Consider the following 23,577-nt stretch of genomic DNA (forward strand, 5'->3'; position numbering starts at 1 on the left):
TCAGCCCAGCCCTCAGAGGGTCACCCACCCCTTCAGAAGGCAGCACACTGATTAAATGACCTTATGCACTCCTCCATGAGCATCTTTTGTCCGTCCTGGGGTGCTTTACAAAGAGCTCCGGTGCTGACAAGATTTGAGTGTGCTTTGAAGGTGCTTTGGAATTGGTTACAAAAGGCTCACAGGCAGCAACGAGCTGCACGAGGCTCCTGGTTGAAAAAAAGAAAGCAGGGAGAGGGGAAATTATCTCTCGCTGAAGAGTGAAAGATTTTTACCATAAAACAACAAAGTTGGCATTTTCAAATTACAAAGCAGTACCTTGGAATGGAGTATAAATGCTATTAAAGATTACTAAAAAGAAAAAAAATTGTTTTGCCAAGCATTGACAGTGATTGTAAGCCATTCACACATCTTTTGCTTCTAATTTCTCCCTACAGTTTTATTTTCAAAGACCTCAGAAAGCTTCTTGCTTTAACATTTTAGGAACTGTCATCTCATCTATTCCAGCCCAATAAAGCACCGAACCTAAGTCAAGCTCAGCTCCATTTATTTTACTATCAGGTACAATAATGTTGCAAGCCAAAAATTTTAAGGCAGATTTTGGAACTAAGACAATGCCTATTTACAAACAATTATTAACTACAGCCTCATTATACAATTCTTCCCACAATTTTCAGGATTGCAAACTGTCTTCCCAGTCTTTTTTTCTTAAACTGTACCAAGCACTAAGAAGTTCTTAGTGGCATCTTTCAAGCTAAACACTCTACACCAAAATTCTCTCAAACTACATATTTCTTAAAAGACAGAATTATTTTGGCACATCAGTGATTTTCAGATTCCTTGTGCTTAAAATATTCTGTTGAACTACCCAGAATTCAAGAAGTTTTAGAGATGCTGATTTTACTAATGCTGACAAATATGGCAAAAAGCCAAATCTGCCTCCTCCAGGCTCCAGAAGGTCAAAGAGGAATAAATGGAGTCATGAATCAGCCCAGTAATGTGGGATTAGAAGATGTGCAATCAAATCTTAGGCTCATTAGAGTCATTACAGCAAAACTCCCATTGCATGTCTTCAGTGGGTACAGGGGGAACAGTTTCCACCCAAACCATCCTGATTAAGGCATGAACCACTCCAATTTCCAGTGCTGCAAAACACTGGATCTCAAACCCAGCAGAGCAAATTGCTAAATCCTCTTTCAGGGCAGCTCTGCTTTATGTTGGCAGGCAGCATGCCTGGAGTATCAGACATTTCTCCCTGTCTCCCATTCCCTTATTTGACTTTGCTGACCCCAGCTGAGATATGGGGAATCTCATCTCACCACTCCTGCCCAGCCCTCACTGTCCCAGACACCCCTGCTGGGGTGGGGGGATTTATTTACAGGAGTTCAAAGGGGTTTTACTCCTTTTTATCAAAAAACCAGATTCTCTCCAACCTGCAGGTGTCAAGACCATTCTCCTGCAGTTCCTGCTCTGCTTCATGGGCTACTCGTGCTGTGAACTTGATTCATCATTTTGTTGGCAACTAGAAAAGCTTGTGTAATCTGCAATTCTACTCAGCTGTGGACAGAAACGAGCCAAAGAACTTACACAAACTCACATTTATCACTGCAAATTCATCAGCAACAAATATAGGATATTAATTTAACTTGCATGCTATTGAAATAACCTGCTAAGCATTAATATAGAGGCAGCAACCAGTGGCTTAAGGGAAATTTTTTTCTTCTAACACATCCAGCAGAAGCTTAAAATCCTTTTGCCACCTAGCAGAGAGGCCTTTTTGTGTTTAAAAATAGCACTAAGAGAAAAATACTTTGATTCCTCAGCATCAAGTGCTTAAGGATGTTTACAAGCAATTGATAAAGCCCAAGAATCCAGTGCAACACCTTCTGAGCAGTTACAACCAGAATTTGGAGAAGGACCTTTTTGGTGCATTTTTTAACCAGCTTTTTACAATTCTTCTTACAAAACCTTGGTGTTATGTAATAGGGAGAGGTCTGATTCCCACAAAAAGCTTTGCAGCTCCCCTAAAAGTGGGACGGGTGATCCTGCTGGCCAAGCAGCCCCAGACAAAGGAAGTTTGTGCAATGGGTGTCTCCAGAGTGATCCCAAACATGCTGTCACACTGTGGGTGGCAATTTCTCCAAAATATACCAAGGCCATGGGAAGGGATCCCAAGGATTTGAGGGCTTTGGATCAGTTTTGTGAGGCTCTGAATTATGGAGGAGCCTAAAGTCAGCATGGAAACAAAACCATTTCAAGGCTTCCTCCTCCTAACTATTGCTTTGTCAGACTAGTAGACAAACACCTATATTTAAACTATATTACTAACAAACATATTTTCTCTGGATGCCCTTATCTTTTGAATAACCTCTTAAAAACAAACAAAGAACTGTATTTTAAGGATGAATAAATAAATTGTTGTTATTGTTATCATCATCATCATTTTTCTTATATCCCACTGATGAGGGTAACAGCTATGGAAAAGTGTCAGGAAAAATGAATCTCAATAGCTACAGAAAAAGTTCTTCTTTAAAATCTGAAACTGATTTGTGCACAGGCACAATTCAAAAATTAAAGCAACTCTGGACTGGTTTCAAGTGCTCTTACCAAGGAATTTCTGTTACAGATGTAGCAGTGATAGCTGCAAATGTTTGGAGAAAGCAAATTACAACTTTAATAACGTTGCTGTGCATGGGTACTCACCAAGGAACCAGCAGAGGTACACTTACACCGTGCAGGGACAAATCTCTTTAAATAAGGACAGCAGATAATTAAAAATACACATCCCCCACTGGAACAGGCCCTGCAGAGGGAAACAGGGCTCACTGTGGACAAGGAGAAACATGGAGTGAACATGCAGACTCTGGAAAGACTAAATCACCACAAGAGGAAATTGGTCAGAGAACAGAAGCTGCAGATGTGGGGAGGGCATGCATTTGTTCAATTTCACTGAAAGACTGGTTTTCTACAATGGCTTTGGCTGTTGGCTGCTTTAGCTCCAGTAGCAAAACAAAAACAAAACAGGAAATTCCACAGTTGTCTGAATCAAAAAGTGCTCAGAAAAAAACAAAAAAAAGGGAAATTACATAAATTTGAATGATTTTGGCAGAAATTCAAGCAGAAAAATTGAGTCCAGTCAACTTTTTTGTAATTTCTTTAAAAATACTTTTAAAGATATTTTTCTTATTGGCATTTTATTTCAAAGCTTTGTTGAGCTTTTAAATCTTGAATTTACAGAATTGAGCATAACACTTTGGCTTTTAATCACTTAAAGCAGTTGCTGATAATGTTTTAGCAGTTGTTTTTTTAGTATTAAGTAACTTAAAACTGCAAAATCTCAGTGAACTCCATTCACACTGAATGTGTGACAGCATCTGTCAGCCTGAATTAGTTTTATTTTGGGATCATGCTGATCAGAATATACCAACAAAGGCACTAAAAAGCATCAAAGCAAAAATAATCACCTCTGAATTAGGAAGCCTCTTCCCATCAGTGGCTGCTGATATTTCCTTGAGGACTGGGCAGGTGGAAGCATCACTGGGTTGCATTTTTTGTGTGCACTCAGAGCACTCGTTGACTTCAACCAGGAACAACAGAGCCTGAAACAAGGAGCACAGAGGGGTCAGCACCTGTGCAAAACACAAATGGAACAAGCAACGAAGCTGCACAATGTCTAATGGCTGCAAGAAAAAGTCCTGCATTCCTCCTTGGTGTGTAACTTATTCAAGCACAACCCTGAAGAAAATGATCAACGTGTCCTTTATAAATGTCTTAACACTGTTATCACATAAAATGAGCCAAAAATAGGTGTTGCATGTGAGTTTGACAGGAAATAAGTTTATGATTACTATTTTTTTCAGTTTCCATGATAAGCAGCAATGCAGGACCAGGAAATTTGGCCATTTTTACTGTCCCAACAAGAGAAAAAGATCTTTCTCTGTAAAATAAAGGCTGGTAGATAGATCTAAAATACAGCAGAACAAAAAAAAAAATCTTCTTTGCAGCTAAAATACGAGATAGAGTTACACAGGGTGGGGGGAAAAGTAAAAAATTAAATCTTCCTATTTGAACAAGGACTTGTGTGCCTGTGTTTCACCTGCCAGCTCCAGCTGTGCACAGCACTTCCACACACTCCACTCACAGGCTGCTCCTATTGTCTTGGGGGACTTTTGTTTAGTCTGTGCTAGATGGCTGCATTTGAAAACCATAATAAAAGAGAAGCCTGCATTATCAGAACTCATGCCAAGCAACTATAAAGAATTTTGATGGCTCTTTCATTTCACATGAGGCTTTAATCTGCAACAATTACCTTCTTCCAGCATGTGTGTGTTCCCCTTTGTGACTGACAGGGAATACAAAAGCCAGGATAAGTGATATTGGCTCCCAGCCACGTGGATATGACCTTTTCATGGAAATGTTTAAAGCATTGGCTGCTCCTGAGGTTTAATCCTCAGTTCCTCGTTTGGGCAGAACACTTACAGGTCTGGAATTTTTTCTACAGTGATTAATTGAGGGATTTACTTCTGCTCCCTTGCTTTCACAGGCAATATGATGACGTGTGGCTGGCTTGAGCACACACTTTCATGAGATCAACAAAAAAAGAGGCAGAGTTGCAGTTATTTCTGCATTTCTTTCATGTCATCAGGTGGGGTGTAAAACATCTGGAACAGAGTTAACATGCTCCAAATAATGCAGGGTTCTTTGTAAAAATATTCTTCCAGTAAAATAAGGAGTCCTTGTGTTTGTGTTCACCACTAGGCCAACTGCTAAAATGATTATTTTAACAAGATGTCACTGTAGCTACTGTGTTGTTATAGTAACTTCTCATGGGTTTACATTCTTACAGCTTTAAAACTGAAAAAGTAAATTAGCAAAAGATGAAAACATATTTTACTGAGACAATTCAGTGCCCATTACCACAAATATTCAAGAATCATTTCTAAATGACCACTAGGTGCCATTTTCAGATTATGGCTGATTTGTAATTTTTTAATTTTTTTTTTAAACCTCTTACCCAAATGATCCTAGAAATCCTTGGCTTCTGAATTATCTGGAATCCAAGGCTGCAAACAAAGCTCTTGGATTCCACGTGGCTGTAGATACAGGCAATGTCACAGCAGAACAGTTGATGGGCTTGTACATAACCAATAAATCTCCCCAAAAGAATTCAGGGGAACCCCAACCCACCTGTGCTACCACTGAAAATCACCCCTGTGGGAAAAAAAAAAAAAAACCATGTAAACTGTATGTTATTAAAGAGCTGAATCCCTGCCTGTCTCTGACTGAACTCAAAGCTGCCACTGAAACAGAGACAAGTTGTTCTGGAGCAGTCCTTCCCTCCAGGTAGCAATGGGATCTGCTCTGCTTGCAGGAGAAAGGGATCTTCTCCAAACGCCTGCCCTGGAGGGAATTTTCCATGCAGTGTTCACAGGCTGCAGTGACTGACACTGCTGCTGCAAGCAGAGGTGAGAGTGGAGTGCCTGCAAGATGTGCCAAGCCACTGAGGCAGCCCTGCAAAGACACAGCAAAATAAACTATTTCTCTATTTAAAGATCAAAATATAAAGAAGAATATATCTGAGGTATTTTCTTCTTATATCAAATATTTGTAATTTACACAGATTCCTGCTCTTCCAGAAGGAGCCTTGCCCAGCAAGGGCCAGAGGGTGGTGTGGCATAAAAAAGCCAGGGGAATCAGATTAGGGTAAGATTTAATTCTTCAGTTTTAGAAACAAGTTGTGTTCCAATTGTCAAAGTTTACTTTAGCAATGCCCACTGAGGAGTGACACTGCAATGGGGTTAAAAGGGACTGTTCACAGCTGCTCTGTCCTGGTCACCACTCTTGATGCAAAACTTCCTCTCTAACACAGAGTACCAGCTCCTTAATGAAGGGGTTTTTTTTCTGAAATCTTGAACAGCACAAACATTTAAGAGGCTTCTGAAAGCTCAGAGTCGGCTTTCACACCCAAAACACTCAGTGAGGCATCACCCAACCTGACAGCAGCTGTTCCAACCTTAAAATTTCAAACCTCTGTGAGCTCCTAACCCCACTGAAGGTGGCAGCTCTGCATAAAGCTTGGCTTGGCCATCCCAACACAATGAAGCCTTAAAGCTCAGCCCCTTCCCAGCATTTCAGAGTGTGGCAAACTGCTTTGTAGGGCGGCAAACAGCTAATTAGCAAGTTTGACACTTAGGAAAATATTTGTGGGCTAATTGTTGAGCAATTATTTATTCAAACCTGAGTTCTGGAATTTCTCAAAACTTCTCAGGTTTTCCTGTGGTTACTCTGGGAGAAGCAGAGCAACTCTCTAAAAGTGCCCCCAGTAAAATCCATGAAATCTTTATTACCTTTAACCAACCATTCCTGCCTGCACCTTTCAGCTGTGCTGACACAACCAGAGAAGAGAATTGGTGTCTATTGACCATAGAAATCACACCCACAAATTAAGGGTAGCGCTAAACAGACCATTTTGTAGGCAATTCTCAGCCTCAGCTTCTAAACAAACCTGTGATCTACTGCCAAATTTATTCTAGCATTGATTTAAAGGAGTTGGAGGCTGAAAACCCTTAATGATTCATTTTTAGTGTACATTTGTATAGAGATGCATTATTGTTTACAAACGTTGTCAGTATAAAAGGACAAGTAAATGCCAGATACATGGTTTGGGGAAAAAAAATCAAATCCTGAAATTTCTGGAACATTCATATGAACTCTTAGTTGCTTTAGCCTAATAATAATTTAAAACCCTCACAAATTTGGCAATATTTACCAACATTCAACATCTCTGGTCACACTACAACTCATCAAATCTCTGCAATTAATTATCTTGATGGAAATTAATCTGATAAATATGCAAACTGCCAGACACACCCATGGACAGGGTGAGAGGAAGGTTCTGCCTGTATTTTATTTTACTCCTATGAACAATCTTTCATTTAAAGTGTTAAACTCCTTGCTAAATGCTTGTAAATGTAGGATACTGAAATGATGAAGCAGCAAACAAACTGTAAATCAAAACCTTCAATTTTTCTCGTCATCAATAAACAGTTTTGCTCATGCAATGGGAAACAAAATGTTACATCCTCAAAAACCTGCCCAAAATTTTAATAGTATAAACATGATCCCTGCAGTGAATAAAGTTCATGCTAGACATAGCTCAGGGAATATCTTCAGGTTCACATTTATCACAGACAAATGTCAGGGGTTTTGTGCAAATAATTTATTTTGGTGCTCAGAAACTCGAAGTGCTGTTAAATAAACACAGGGAGTGTCCCTGCACAGGAGCCTAAACGAATTTGAGAGCTCCTCTGTGATCTAAAGCAGTTTTCTTGTCAGAAAGAGCAGGACTAGAGAGTGGTACTCAAATTACACCCATATTATGTACTTCCTCCCCAGGATCCCAGAGAGCAGGGAAGCAAACAAGGAATTACTGAGCTGAAACTGAGAACAAGTCCTGACAGCCTCACTCTCTCCAGCTAAACAGGGAGAAAGTCACTGGAATTCAGCTGCTCTTCTCTCTCAACAGGAGTTGTTTTCTGTGCAGCACAGAAGAGACTTGGACGTGGGAAAACATTCCAAATATTAAACACTTCTGAAAACTCTCCAAGGTGTGTTTCTGTGCCTAAATACATCTCAAAATGTGACCACTGAACACCATTTCTAATTGGGCCTTGGACAAAATCAAACAGGAGGAAAAAGGGATTTTTTTAGGAAGTGATATGAAAAGTTATTTACTGCAAAACAATAATGAAAGTTGGTTTGTTGGGGTATTTTTTCTGAGAAAAAAGGATGCTCAGCACCTTGATAGCCAACCTCTAAGTGATCCTTCAAAGATGTGCACACACAGAACACCAGTGGAACTTGTGTATCTCCCTTGAACTGGTGTTTAAGAGATATCACAACTGGGAAATTCTAAAAATCTTCAATCCAGTTCTGGCCACATGAAAAGCGCTGAAGCTGAAAATACCACACTGACTCCAAGTGTATTCTCAAGAGCAGTGCCCTGTACATAATGATCACAAAAATGCAACACTGGGTGTGACTGCTCACATTTCTTTTGTTTTGGTTTGTCCTTGACTGCTCAGGAAGAAAACCACTCCAATATTCTGTGCCATTACTCATCTCAGAAGGCATTATCTGTTACAACAAGAAAACTCCAGCCATGCAAAAATCAGTACTAGCAAAGCAAGCTGGAGGGAACCTACTGCTCATGCTATAAAATGAGTATATAAAATTTCTAAACAACATGTGCTCCGGTTTTCAGTGCGAACATAAATTTCCCAGCAGGTTTGCAGGCTCAGAATCACAGAGAAAGTAAAGCATTATGCAGTTATAACACAGTTATATCTGAGTATAATGACCACCTCAAGCCATCAGTACTTTTTCTCCCTCCACTGAACTTTTTTCTATTGCATCCTTTTCTCTGTTGTCAGACAAGAGCTAAAATAAAAGATTTAGAGTAGATGTGCACAAAAATGCCATTTTCTCTCCACAAACTTGTGTATAAATGAACAGCAAATAACAAACCCCATTTATTTTGTCAAAAATAGCAGCACTTGAGGACTGGGAGCTAAGATACATATGAACCAATGTGGTGGTTGGTGACATCTGAAAATATTTTTTTCTTACCCTGGCTGAGATTGTGTCAGAACTCTGCTGCAGTCCCAGTCAAGCAGAAAACCAAAATGAAGGAATTGCAGGGTAATGTGAGCAAGCAGCAACAATCACAGCTGGGTGGCATCACCTGAGAGCAGATCATTTACCAGAGGAGCAAGATCCAAGGGGCTGATGGCAGATCCATTCCACAAGAACTACCTGGAATCACACCATTACCTCAAAACCCACTTTTACCCACTAGGTCACAGCATTATTTTGATGTTTAAGCACCAGACAACCCCTTAACCTACTTTGAAAGTGCCCTGTGGAACACATGCTCCAGTTCTACAGGGAGGAGAAGGGAGAGAGAAATCACAGCTCTGTTTCCCTGAGAGAAGGAGGCAAGAGAGAAAAACAAGGCCCAGCATCCCATGTGCTCCAAGAGCATTCCTGGAAGCCCAGCTCCACCCCCGTGCCATCCTCAGGGCTGCAGAACAGGAGCTTCTCCAAAGGCCTTGTGAGGCAGAAGAGGAGCCAGAAGATCCTCAGGGCTCTGGATTCCTCTCCACTTCCCAGCCCCATCCCAATGCCAGCTCTAGCAGCTGCTTTGTGAGCAGGGAATGCAACATTATCACCCCCATCATTCAGCAAAGCCCAGCCTTCCACAGGATTTGGAGCCTTGAGGCCTAAGGGGAAGATACTCAAAATTTTATTGTGCTTTGCTTCTTTCTGTGTTGAGCAACAGGTCCCAGCCTTCCAGTGACTTTCCTGAAGGGTGAATTCAGCACCATGAAAGCTTTTATAAGGTTCAACACTTTCAGATCCCACAGCAAATACAAACATATTTCAACTCAGTTGGTCAGCACCTTAGACAAGAAGTTTGCCTCATGCTAAAAACCAAGAAAACCTTTTTTTCTAATTATTATTATTGTTATTCCCAGTAGGATCCAAAACACACCAACTTCCCAAACACTCTGTTCTTGCCTTGAGTAGCTCCCAGTGCCTGCAATAAAAGCCATGGTGTAAGGCACACCCACACCACTGTCCTGGACCAGAAACACACACACACACCTCTGTCTGCATCTTGTGGAATTCCTTCCTGCTGCATGGAGTGCTACCACTACTGCATCCCATTATCCTGATCAGAGGGACTCTCATCTCTCCTAGATGCCCAGATAAGTTCTGGTCAGTTCTGTTGTGACTAATTTTTACAGAAATCATAATACTTTACAAGTTTGTCACAGTGAGTCAGGCCCATCACCTCCAGTAACTCCACTGAAGTGTTCTATTGTCCAGACAAAGAAATTCAAGGGGACAAAACAGGTTAATAAAAGAATGCAACACTGTGAAGAAGTGAGTACTGACAGAAATCATTTCAAGCTGAAGCTAGTGTAGTTTTGATCCCCCTCACTTCAAATATTATGCTTGGGTTGCACAGTCAAATGCCTAAGGTACAAACCCCAATGCTGTCTTTAAACCAGCTTGAAAATATTATTTGAAATTTGTAAAATGAACTAATCTTTCCTAGAAAGAAAAGAAAGTAATGATTTAGTCACCACCCTGCCCTCTCCAAAAGCACAGGTGAGTGAGTGGATTGACACTGAGCTGCAGAGTCATAACTCCATCATTATTCCTGGCAATCTATAAAGAAAAAAAATCACAAGAGAAACGTTCTTGCTGCACTTTGGAAATGATGTGAAATGTTCTATGTTTATCCACATGAAATAAAGCCTCTGAGCCTTTAGAAAAAGGTTTATTTCTAGAGAAGTATGATTAATGCTCAGGAAGCTCCATGCAAATAACCCCATTGAGATGTTTTGCCATTTACCAACAGTTCACAAACATCTGAATCAAACATGAGGCAAGAACCTGGCATAAACCTCTCCTCTGTGGGTAATAAAATATGAAACAGTGCCTCAGTTCTAATCAGATTATCACATGAAAGGGAAAACTTTTAAAGGCAAATTTCACTGATTTAATCTATATTCCTCTTTCAGAATTATATTAGAATTTCATTCCAGGAGGTCTGTGACAATCCCAGAAGCTCAAGACTCCTAAATAGCAAACACCAACAGTTTTGTGGTAAAATAGTGACAGCTTCTTCACCTGTTTGGATGAAAGAGCTGAATCACAATGTGACATGAGAAACTGTCATGTGATTTGAGGCTAAAAATAACAATTGTTTCAAGGAAATTCCTTGTTTAAGAGGAAAAATGCATCACATGGCAAGAGCAGGGTAGAGCCAGGACTTTGATGCCTGCTAGCACAGGGAACAGAGCTGTAACTACAGGGAAAGTCACCTTGGAGTGTAATGCAATTCCCAGACCATCCTAGGTCCAGAAGAAATCCATTTCCAGCTAAGAACTATATAAATATCACATGCAAGGGGATGCCAGGACAGCAATGTGAGAAGGTGGGGAAGGAAAATGGACTATTAAGAGAAGGGAAATGAGGAAATACAGCTCAGGGATTCTTTGGTTGGTTGAGAGGGAAGTTGTGAATGATGCCTGATGTGGGGCACTCTGCTTTGAGATGTTCCTCAGAGGGCCAGGGAAGAAATTCCAGCATTGCCTGGAATAAAATAATAATAAAAACAAAAATAAAATAATATAAAATAAATAATACTATAATATAAAAATAAAATAAAAATAATTTCTTGCTTTTTTGGACATGAGATATATCCTATGCTTTTGATACTTCAGGATTCTAAATGGAAACTGGATCTAATAAGAGGTGTCATAAATTTAGTCTTAAATAAGTGACTCAACAACAAAAAAGATAAATGGTGGTATAAATGAGAACAGAAGGTTTTCTTCAGTAGCTAAATATTTAGCTGGATAATCCCCAAGGATTCCTCCAACCCCAGATAAATTCCTGCCAGGCCCAAATCACAGCACCCTTCAAACTTTATTTGCACCCTTCTGAGAAGTGCTCAAGGTCCCAGGGACCTTCATCAGTGCTGTGTTCCAAATGAGCCTCACCCAGCCCTCCTGGAACAGGAGACACAAGCACAGGGAGGAGAGGAAACACTGGATATTGGAGAGAGCACCACAGTAGCTCCTACACTGTGTCCTCAGAACTGAGGACTTTCCTCCTGCCAGCAGTGGCTGCAAGGGGAGCTGCCAGCTGGGAGCTGCCTGGGTGCAGCAAGCCCCAAAGCTGCAGGATGCCAAAAGCCTCCTCCAAACAGGGGGGACAGCAGGAATTGTCACATGGAGGGGCAGCTCTTAACAGGGCTCATCTCATCAGCCACTTCTCTCTGCGGGCATTTTTGATTCTTTGGTGTAGAGGACTAAAATCAATTTCTTTTAGTAGATTTAAAACTTATCAAGTTGGAGGAAAATTCCTGCAACTTCCTTTCATAATATACTAATTTTTATACAATTCTCTGGCCCTCCAAGCATTTAGACAATAAGGTTTTAACTTTGTTGTAGGAAACTCCTGTAACAAAATTCTGTATGAGATGTTATGAAAAGGAAAATGGCATTTATTTAAAAGTCAATCTGATCACACTGACTTTAGTCAGTGGAACTCCCAAACACTCACAAGCAGCAAGTGTTCTCTATCAGAATATTTCATGGCTCCAGCTCAGGTGCCCATCTTCTTGACACTTCTATTTAGGTTAGTTCCTTCTTTTCATTTGAATGAAATCACACATTTCATTCATTATTTAGGTTAGTTCCTCCTTTTCATTTAAATGAAACCACACTCTTCATCCATTTAAGAGGCTTTCCCTCTTAACCCTGGTTCTACAGTTTCCTTTGCAGCCATCACTTTTTCCCCATTATCATTTTAATACAGTTCTGCTTAATTTCAGTAAGGAAAAAATTTCCTACATGTCAAGTTTCAGAAATTATTAGAGTATTAGAGCCACAAGCAATTGTAACTGCAAATGATTAGAAATTGGGATTTACAAAAAAATCAGCGAACAAATTCTCAATGTGCACTTTGTGATGTGATCACAAAGAGCACCAAACTGTCTTGTAAAAAAAAAAACAATTTAAAAATCTTATCTACTCACCACACTTGTGTATTAGAACAATTCCAATCACGTTACATTGTGCAAAGAAAAAAACCCCATTAATAGAATCTACCAAGGCTGAGCTCTGCTTTCTCATTAGGTGAAACAAAAGATCCTAAATTTCTTATTAGGGGAAAAAGGTCAATTTTACTCCAAGAATGCACTTCTACACACACATCATTTTCTCAGAACTATAGATACAGTGCCTAGCAGCTACACCACAGAACGTCGCGTTCACTTGCTTAGTCCAGATCTTTTGAGTGAAAAGAAATAGAAATTAATTTTTTTGTGAGGAGCAAATCCTGAACAACTCTTAAATCAGGGTACACAGCAGTGCCAGCACTCCATTCCAGAAAGGACACCTGACATGCAGATTGGTCCCAACAGGAATGTTTTATTGATTATAGCCTGTCATATGACAGTCCCTCTGCTATTTATGTACAATTAGCATCAAGTTTCATCCTGGGCCACTGCCACTTTGGATTTAATTTTACTTGGATCCAACTACATACACACTAATGGGTCTCCTGCAGTTGTACTCCTTGGTGTGGGAGCTGTTTTCCCTTGAAATTGCTGGGATATATTTTCAGTAAGGGCCCAAAAATGCTGCCATTCATCATTTGGACCCTCAATCCACTGCTTTCAAAATGCACCCATCACTAATCTCAGGCTCAATAACATTTCAGGCCAGACACAGACATGAGCTCAGACTGAGGCTTTCTTTAGCTTTTCACCCCAAAATGAAGTTACTAGATTATGGTAGTCATTGGTGCCTGCCTGTGTTACAGCCAGCTCAGGAGAAAGGGAAGCTCACTGTGCCAGAACCAAGAGTAATCTCAATAAAAAGTTACCTGGGTGGGTCAGGCAGCTCAGTTCAAATGCAGGGAGCAGCCCCCCAGCCAGGAGAACTTTTCCTCCCAGGGTGTCACTCAATGCCCCGAGCAGCAGAACACCAACCCTGTGCTGAAAAGAGAGGTGGCAGTGAAGCCTCACCTGGGGATTTCTTCAGAATTTGCAGAAGATTTTATGGTGCTCTCTAACAACAACAAAAAAACCAACCCACCAAAAAAAACCAAACCAAAACACACACACAAAAAAGCCAAACAACAAAAATCAAAATTCCCATTAGTCCTGCATGACTCTATTTCATTCAGTCATTTCAGAGTTTGCTAGAAGGGGACACATGATACAGTTAAACATCAAACTCCACTGCCATGTGGGGATCCAATACTAAAATGAAAAGTTTCAGCTGGCAGCACCAGGTAAGAAGGAGAGAGACCCTGGGCTTTGCTCCTTCACAGACCCAGCACAGGGCAGTGCAGACTTAACCAGGATCCTTTTAATCTCTGTCTCCTCCATCCGGGTGTGGTGTCAGCTTATCAGTGCAGAACATTGCTCTTTTTCCTTCGCTGCCCTGCAGCCAGCCCACTGTTAAGTGTGGGGGTATTTAGAACACCACGGGACACACTGTGATCCAGCAAGCTCGGGGGACAGTAAATCTAATTTCAATACAGCCATACACTGCTATGCTACCAAAGGACTAATATTTTTTATTCCTACAGGAAGTTCAAACTGTGCAAATCAGCTTTGGATTTCCTAGAACTATAGAATTGGCTTCAAGTACACATATTCCAATTGTTTGGTTTAAACCCACTGAAGTTAAGATACTCATTTTGGAGTCAAATGGAAAAAAAATAGTTATCACTCCTAAAATAGTAAAAAGAAAAATTTGTGTTTTCTTGGTGTTGGGGTCCAGTTTAAAAGACAAAGTCTTCCATCCAAATCCATATTACCTTGGGTTTGGTGGTTTTTTACTTTGAAACCATCTGTTGCCCTAAGCAAGAACTCTTTTCCCAAACCACTGGCTGACTACAGGGCTAAATTAAATTCATTTTTTACAGTCTCCAGCTAAGCCTGATGGTAGATCCCTTCTGCTCTCCCAAGCAGGTCACAGAGCACTCCTGATCAGTACCAGTGTGCCATTCCTTTAATCTGTGGCCACTCACTGGCCAGGGATGGATTTTAAGTACAAGCCATAGCCAAAACAGAGTGTTGAACTGCAGTGGGTTCTGTCAGTGCTGGAGCTGATCTGCAGCCTCCAGGAATGCTAAACAAGCCCTGCAAGCCACTGCCACCCTGCCAGCTCACACTGAACAGCTCCATGGACACTGATAGTGTCCAAGGCACCCTGAGAGCAGCCTGGGCTCATGCTGGCTCTGCAGCCCCGTTGGAAGAGTCATGCCAGAGGTCACAAACATCCCTGGCAGCTCAGGGGGAGTCTGTTAGAGCAGGAAAAGCAATGCTCGCTTAACTGCTGCTTATTTCTTGTGTTCAAGGCATCTAGAACTGTTTAAGCTTTAAGAAAAATAAAGACTTAGCCTTTTCAGAACCTGCCCAAGGTATTCGAAAGAGCAACAAAAGATCATCCTCCTGCTTATCTTTATTAATGAACTACACATTCATGTTCCAGTGTCACCTCTAAGTATTGCATGCTCCAAGTCTGCCATATCTTCCTTTATTCAGTTAATATCACACAAAAGTTGTGATGCTGCTGCCAGGTGCAGCCAGAACTGAGAACTGGGTTTTCAAATGGAAGAAAAATTTGGCTGTATAGCCCACAAAAAGGAAGGATGTCAATATTCCAAGGAGAGTCCTTTCTTTGTGTTTTAGCCATCTGGTTGCTGAGCAAAAGTTCTTTCTCCATGAGGTAACTGGAAGGCCTGTTAGACAACAGGATTTCCACACAGACAGACGCTTTCTGAGTGCAGAATTTGTGCTTGAACTTTTTTTTGTCCTGCAAATTTCTCAGAAAAGACACTTTCTTGAACATACTGAGATGTCACAATGAAGTGATAAATGCCATCTTTACCTCAGTCTTCATGTAAAAGAGCAGGATTAGGTATTTAACTGAATGGGGACACAGATCCAGCTCAGAACATTGCTTTTCTCTCTTTCACTGATATGGGAATAGAGCTCAGGAAGGCTGTCAAGGGTCAGTCAAGTGGCCAGGAAAAGGGCTAGAAAGTAGGTCTCAGCCCTTTTTCCATTTGGTCACTTGGTGGCTGGGAATATAGCTCAGGAAAGGCTGTCAATGGTCAGTCAAGTAACCAGGAACAGGGCTAGAAAGTAGGTCTCAGCCCTTTTTCCATTTGGTCACTTGGTGGTCATCCATGGACCTTATCACCATGGCATTTCATGGAGTAGTTGGTGAGGAAAACCTAAGCCTGAGAATTTCATGGGTAGTGCAGACCCTGGATAACAGAGTTTTGGAGCTGGATTCCTGTCTAGATGATCTCTCACTCCCACAAAGCTGGGCAGCCACTTAAATCAGCCTGCCTGACTTCCTGTGTGAACAGCACATTAGAATCATCAAAGCAACATTTGGGGGGAAAAAAATCAAAGCAACATTTGAAATGTTGCAGTTATTGCATAAGCTTGTGATTACTGAGTCGAGTAAGTCTTTGCTAGACTCAGTGTTAACATGTGGCCTCTCACAGTGAAGGGATGTGCAAAACAGTAGCAAGCAGGTGCTAAATGCTCAGCAGTTTGCAAGACACTCGTGGGGTGTATTGCCAAAGCTTATTTATATAGCTCCATTTCCGTGGCTGCTATCAGCTTGTTCTGACCAGCATTGTAAATCACATCTCTAGTGATACACTAACTCGTTCTGAATTGTCTCGGTGCAGTGTCAGAGTTCAGTCATCAGCGAGTGATGCACTTCCAAGGACTTAAAACCACACGGGTTGCCCTGTATTTTAAAGTCACCCTGAACTGACAACGTCCCTTGTCTGATAAACTTCGAATTGCTCCAACTCTTATCTTTTCTGATAAAAGTTTCTAGAAACATGCTGGTATCTCAAGCACTATAAAATATGTCTATATTTTGGTGTGTCTCTAAATAGAATGGCCAAACCACTTTCAGGTCCATGACAGCCCAGATTACTGCTGGTTTAGCTCTCACAGGGCTCCCAAGACCAGCAAGTTCTGATCAGTTCCCTGTCTTATCAGACTTGAGGCATAACTGAAATATAAGCAGAACAGTCAGTTCACAGTAAGGAAAACCCCATCCTTTCCAAATAACCAGACTCAAAACATGCTGCATGACCCACAGCTCCAGCTACAATTGCAACATGCATTTCACGTGGTTTTCTTCCTGTCCTTCCTTTTCTTTTGGAGGTTCACATTAGTTAATGAAATCTCTGTAACTGCAGCACATTCATTCACAAGGCATTGGGGAATTCTTACTTCACACTGGTTAAACAATTCACCGGTTTGTTTACAGAAAACCCGTGCCAAATAGCTGGACTGTTGTCATGAACCCTCACCCAGATCTTTTTTATAGCAGTTACTAGAATGTGATTTAAAATTAAATTAAACAGCATTGAACGAGTTCCTACCAAAAGCAGAAAGACAAATTCCATGTTACATCCAGCAAATGAAATTTGGACAAACAGCTCTTTCTTGTGGATGAAAGACAGTTTTACACTGGGATTCACCACTGATTTCCACTGGAAACACAAACAGCTACTAGCAAATACCATTGCCAGCTGTGTTAGTGTGCTCTGATACAATACACAGGGAAGGAGTAAAGACAGAATAGGATTTGGTAAGAATTGTCCTATTTTTGTCCATCACTCTTCTCATACTTGCTACCATTTTAATGCAGAATTATCATGTCTGAGATCACGATAGTTTTCAGTGAAGAAACACTGATGAAACACAAATATTTGCAGTCCCTGGCACTACAAGTAGCAGATTTAGATTAGGGGGATTAAAGCATATTTCCTCTAATAAATACACATGATAGATCACCCTAAACTCTCTCTTCCCCTCAAACCAGAGGAGCACTTGGAAGAGCAGCACTGAGCCTTTTCCACAGGGACTCTGCCGAGCAGGTATCACATTTCCCGAGGAGCAGGGCAGCTCCTGCAGCACTCAGGGCTGTAACTTTCCACTGCCCAGCCGGCTCCTCGCTGTGCCCCAGGCTGGCCTGACCTTTCCCAGCTCTGCTTTGGGCCCTGCTCGTGCACATTCCAGCAGCCAGGGGAAAACAGGGAGCGAAACCGCTGGGACAAAGTGAAAATTTGAGTAGGAGAGGAGAGTAGGAACGAGGCAGTTTGCTACACAGTTCCTGCTGCAAGTAAAAGACCCGATTTGTAGAGATGTTTGTGTTGCACCTACTCTAAAGCAAGGAGAATCAGGATCTTGGGCTGTTATTTTGTAGTGAACACAGAGAACACTGAGGACAGGCATCTTTTCATCACATCTCTGACCTGACACATGTGGAATCTGAAGCTGATTTTGCAAATTGGGGCCCTAAATATAAAGGAGTAGCAATGTGGAGCTGTCTTACCTCCACACAGCTTTTTATAGTAACCTCCCATGTTTTTTAAAAGACAACTTGAAGAGGAAGGACACACATACTTCTCCCTTTCCTGTTCTTCCTGCCACCAAACTTTCTTTTTTGACCTGTGAGAAATCCAGCTCCTGCTCCCTGTCCTGCCAGACCCCCAGGGACAGCAGCCAGCCTCTGCCTGGCACTGCTGGTACCACACAGAGGGTTTGGCTCCTTTGCTCTATGGTCCTTGTCTTCCATTGTCCTTTATTGAACTTTTTAAATTTTCACAGGAGAATGAACGTGTTTTTCACAGCTCTCAAGTCCAAAACAAGAGAATCAGATGTCTGCCTTGACAAAAATGCTCTCTCCTTTGTGATCCTTAACCTTTCCTTCTCACACCTTCCAACATAACAAATCAGAAGCAAAAAGGGCTGGACCCTGTGCTGAGCTCCTTTAAGGTTATAAATTCTAGGAGCAGAAAGAAGCCTGACTGAATTTGCTGGGCTTTCAAGGCCAGCTGTCTGTTCCCTGCTGTCCTGGAACATGGAAAGGGGTGGCAGTGCCACAGGAGGCATGTGAAAGACCTGGCTGGGTAAGCAGGAACAGAAGCCATATGAGGTCAAAGGAGGAGCTTGCATCACTCCTGTAGTGCTGCTAAAAAAGCAGGGCTGTACAGTCAGCACAGAAGGCAGCAAAAAATAAAGGGCAAGTTTCATGGTGAAGGGATGGAGGAGTTTGCTCCTAATGTGCAGAATATCAGGGAAGACACAGAGACAGTGAGGAGGGTTTGATGCAAAGCTTCAGGAGGCAGTCCCAAGCTTGTTAGGCCCTACAGACTCAGCTTTTCTTTAGTTTTATTGACAGTAGGAAAGTAAGAGATTAAACTTTAACGTTTTACCATGACCAGTGTGTTGCCTTCACTGTGTTCTCAGACACAAAACATAACCCTGAGAGATTAATTCCATTACATTTTAGTTACAACCATGAATGTTTTACTCAGGGGGAACAGCACCAGACCTCCTGCAATCCAAGGCTCTACCATCCCTTCTCCCAACAGAGTTCCTTTAGGATGAACAACACCTGCCAAAGCCCAGAGTCTTGTTTCTGGTGGAACCTTTGCATCCAGAACCACTTTCCTTGTTAATGATCCAACTCTGTATCACCAAATTCAATGATTCCCATAATGTCCAGAAGTATCGATCCAGTTCTAAAGGCATATTTCCACCACTGACAGCAATTTCTATTCTATACCAGTATTATCCAATCATCTCTCCTCCCAAAGGAGGTTTTCCTTATCTTTTCCCCTCATGACTAAATGACAGAAGGTGTTAAGAGTCTTCCAAATTGGCTCTTCATACCCTCCAGAAGTACCTCAGCTTGTCTCCATCACAATGTCCTCTGAAGACAAAAAACCTTTGTGCTGACTAATTTAGGACAAAAACCCCTTTGTGCTGACTAATTTAGGTCAGCAATTGGTGGCTGTTACTTCTTTTCTTAGCAGGATGACAGCCTGCTAAGAGCCACGAATCCTTCTGCAGGTGATTTTATGGAAATGGTGGACCTTGGGGCCCTGCTGCTGGAATTAACCAGAACCTGCCAGTTCCCGTCACAAAGAAATATTTACTATCACGTTGTCTTGAAATTAACTCACCTGTGTTGGGAACAAGAGCAAGCCAACTGTGCTCTGCACGGACACAAGCCCATAAAGCACGGGATTTGTATAAAAACCTCACAGATACAGGCACACATGGTATATGGAAACTGTGGGACTTCTGCCAGCTCTACCCATGACTGCAAGATAGAAATGCAGAGGAACAGAAAATACATTTGGAATTTAGAAGAAACAAAATTATTAGTGAAAAGTATTCCCCACTTGTATAAATTTGTTAAAAACCATTGCTTTTAATTCACTGGGATACAGTAGGAGCTACTAAAAAATGTTTGTATAAACCTGCAAATATTAGATCATCCACAGCCATTATCTCCTGATTCCGAGAGGCTGCAAACAAATTGTGTTTAGTACATTAAAGAAGGTAAATGTTTGCTTCAATCCTAAGCAGCAGTTTCCAGCTTGTCCAGAGTAAAAGTGTGTTCTTTTCTTCCACCGATACAAAGTAGGTTAGATTTAAATTCCAGTCTACAATACTTCCCACTGGAGTGAATCTAACCCAAATTCACAGCCTTTTACAGATGACAGAGAGCGTAAGAGCAGCAACAACAGTCATTTAAAAGGGAATAAGGAGGAATATAAAAACCATGAGCTTCTTCTTGTTTAAACAATGAATATGTGAGATGTGCCAGGGTCTTATGGGAAACATTTTCAGCCTTGCTCCTGAGAGGAGCTGGGGACGTGGAGCTGCAGCAGTTTTGCCCCTCTCAGGCTGTCAGACACAACTTGACATCTTTCTAACAATAACACACATATTAAAACAAAACAATCTCGCAGCAAATTCCAGCAGATTTTGAAGGGAAAATAAAGAAAAATTAACAGCTATACACAGGAACAAGAATGTTGGAGCCCAGCTGACTTCAAACAAATTACATGGACAATTATATGCTTGACTTGCATGAGTCACTGCTCTGATCATAGTAGCTGTACTGTTGCAATAATTAACTATTTTTCCCCTCCATGAAAATTCATGTTAACTGTGCACTTACTGCAGCTCGTTTTCCCAGGTGTAACAATCAGTCACAAAATAAGCAAAGATGATTGTTTGGGGCATTTACCTGCAAGTGAAGAAAACATTGAAATATTAAATTGAAATATTAAAAGGCTGAGTATATTTCCTATATAATTTAATCCACCTGTTCACACTTGGGTAAAATTCTGCTTTGCTGAAAGCAATACTGTTTTTCTTAAATTGATATTTGCACTTTGAAATACGATCTAAAATCAAACTAATTTACTGTATTGATTTTTGTACCTGTACTTGTAGCAGGTAACATGTTTTAATACACACATATGCATTTAGATAATTCAAAATTAAAGAATTTTAATATCCCACCCAGACAAGTTTTCAAAGTATGCACAATTAGATCACTAAGTACATGTATCAAACCAGCACAAATATACATTAATAGCTGCTTATACAGTATTTTCAACCAAAAAAATCCACAAGCCCTTTGCAAATGAGAAAAATACCTCCCTCCTGGACAGGATAAACTGGGTTTCATTTGAAGCAGACCCAAAGAATCCTCATTTCTAGGCCAGGTGTGTCTCCTGCAGGTTACACTTCATTTGGGAATGAGTTGAGTGTGGAAGAAAGTAAAGTATCTGGACCCTTGAACATGATACCAAAGCACATAATAGTCTAAATTGTAAAGGGTTTGGATTTATTTTTTTCTTTGTTTGTTTGGGTTTTTTTGGTGGGGTGTTTTGTTATTTTGTTTTTGGTTTTGGGTTTTTTTGTTTTTTGGTTTTTTTTTTCCTAATAATTTCTTGGATTTGCTCCCTTTGCATAGAACAACCATAACAAAAAGGACACTGGAGCATTTGTGGATCTGCTCTTTATGTCCTTGAGAGATAAAGTAAAAACCAGCAGAGAAAGAACAAATAATATTTGTGATCAGAATGTACAGCAAATGTATTAAACACATGAGTGATAACACTGATGATACTGAAAGAAGCAAGAACTGAGTGTGACATCTGAGCCTTATAAAAACCCCAGAAAATACAATAGCCTATTATGAGGCTGTAGGATACAAAGAGGTTTCAGCTAAAAGGCCTTATTTAACCCTGCACTGAGTTAAGCTGGAGTCTCCCATCCCAGCAGCTTTATAACTCCAGGCTTAACAAGGGAACAAGCATCAGCGAAAACCCATAGGGGAGAACGTGTTTGGGGGAGTTATATTTAATTATAAGTGATCATGACATACACTGTAATTAGGAATTATTATAGAAAGAGTAACAGGTCTAGACAAACCGTGCTCACACTCACCATCAGCCTGGACTGTTGCACTCTGTTAAAACATGACTGCCCTGCCTGTAAAACAAAATGGTTTTAGAGTCTTTAAAAATAGGGACAAAGATGTAGGGCACTGTCGGGAAGGCAGGAGTGGGAAAGGGGTTAATGCGTGAGTTAATTAGCACGTGTTTAACAGGAGTTAGCACTTACAGACATTAAAAAATAAACAGCATTGTAATTTTCTCTCCCCCCGCTGCAGGCTGGGGTCCGCCGCAGCTCCCAGCGGCACCAGTAGATGGCACAAAGCTTTTATTTCACTGCGTCCAGCACCAGGGGCACCGCAGGCTCTCGGAGGCAGAGTGAGCTTCAGAACACCCCTCTAACATTACAGCTGTAACCTTCAAAGGAGTAGTTTGTCCTAAAAACACTTAGAATGTATATATAGCACTGAATAAAAATTATGTGAGATACATGGTGTACCTTCAGAGGTAAAAGTGAATAGAGATAATCAGGAGAAATACCAGACATCAATTAACTACAGCAGTTGCTAAAATATCTTATGACTCAGAAAATAAGAAAATAAATTAGAAGTATGGAAGTAATACAAATCAGGTTAAATTCACAAAAAAAAAAGCAATTATTTTGTTTTAGAATTAGATGGAGATTTAAAAGAAACAACAAACCTGTCCAAAACTTTATGAAAATTTGACAAGGAAAAAAAGAGGTCTAAATATCTGTCCAAAGCAAAAAAAATTAAAATTTTATGATCAATCATACACTATCATGTATGAAATTCACATGATTTCTAAAGAATATGAAAAATAGACACAAAAATCACATTTGTTATTTTAAAAAAAGAATATACACGCTCCTGGAACAGCTGCTTTGCTGTTACAAACATGTTGGGAAACCCCAGTTCCTGGAAAGAGAACAAAAAGGGAATTACACTGAAATACAGGGCTGGGGAAGCAGCTCATGTTCTATAAAGCACAACACTTGCTCCTGTACAGTTTTGACAAAATTCCTGGAATACTACAGCAAGAAGAATCAGGCTGCCTGACTCCATTTTTCAAGCTGCAAATATAACCTATAGCTACCTAATTATAGGATTTAATGATACTTAATTTTGTATTTTCAGAGAAATATTATGACATCATGTCATTTTACAGGGCAAACCACTTATCTTAATAGCTGCTATTCACTGCAGAAGCACACATTAAAAGCTATGCAATCATATGGTAAATTATGCTCATATCTCTTGGTCAAATTACAGCTTAATAACATGAGAAAAACTGTAAATAACGTGAAGATTCATGGTTTAATTATTTTAATAGAAAGTAATGTATCAAATAATTATGAAAAATAAAGCAGCAGCCAGGTCTAATGGCTTGGAATATACAAGCAACGTTTTTCTGCATTAAGACAGGAGCTCCTGGACCAAAATGTTCATAGTAAGAACATCTTAATTTTCCCTCCAATCCAGCCCAACTGCAGGCAGGCAAAGAACCAGGCAGTGCTTGCCTCTGCCTCTCCCACCCCTGATGAGACCCAGTGGTTGTGCAGATCAGCTCAACAGGTTGATCTGGAAGGCAGATTTGGTTCTGGCAGGTTTGTTCTCTGCTGGCCCAACCCAGGCTGTGCCACGTGCTCAGATGTGAGCCATGGGGAGAGCAGGGAATATGCAGCCAGGAGTGGAGGAGCTGCTCCACACCAAAGCCTGC

General features: G+C 40.8%; 1 long non-coding RNA gene across 1 annotated transcript; it reads right to left on the bottom strand.

The window, feature by feature from the left end:
* On the bottom strand, window positions 1-22,139 carry LOC121342652. Its single transcript, XR_005953590.1, has 8 exons — window positions 22,067-22,139; window positions 21,890-21,934; window positions 20,610-20,678; window positions 19,603-19,742; window positions 8,626-8,811; window positions 3,462-3,596; window positions 2,701-2,822; window positions 1-206 (listed from the first exon to the last, which is right to left on the bottom strand). It is a non-coding gene; the product is annotated as an uncharacterized LOC121342652 (long non-coding RNA).
* Between the last annotated feature and the right edge of the window lie 1,438 nt (window positions 22,140-23,577).

This window comes from Onychostruthus taczanowskii, unplaced genomic scaffold, assembly GCF_017590055.1.
Source record: "Onychostruthus taczanowskii isolate IOZ18803 unplaced genomic scaffold, ASM1759005v1 scaffold55, whole genome shotgun sequence".
Taxonomy (NCBI): domain Eukaryota; kingdom Metazoa; phylum Chordata; class Aves; order Passeriformes; family Passeridae; genus Onychostruthus; species Onychostruthus taczanowskii.